This window comes from Anolis sagrei, chromosome 2, assembly GCF_037176765.1.
Source record: "Anolis sagrei isolate rAnoSag1 chromosome 2, rAnoSag1.mat, whole genome shotgun sequence".
Classification (NCBI taxonomy): Eukaryota; Metazoa; Chordata; class Lepidosauria; order Squamata; family Dactyloidae; genus Anolis; species Anolis sagrei.
Window position 1 is genome coordinate 219,418,180 of NC_090022.1, and position 318 is coordinate 219,418,497.

Consider the following 318-nt stretch of genomic DNA (forward strand, 5'->3'; position numbering starts at 1 on the left):
TATTCTACATAGTCTCAATTCTTCTCAAATCAATGCCACACATTCCAAATTCAAAAATAAGTTACACAAATTTCACAGGTTTGTGATTAGTTCCTTCTCTGATTATAATGCATTTTTTCAGAAATTGAGTTGGCATCCTAATATAGTTAGTTCAGCTAAACACTGAAAATTGGAGAGGGTGCTTTGACATTATCTTTTGTACCGATCTATAGGCTTAATACATAAATAATCAGAATAATCCAATGTTCCACTGGTTAATCCGTCATTGCAGATTTCTGCTCCTGCTCGATGCACTTCATGAATTAAAACGACCCAAGG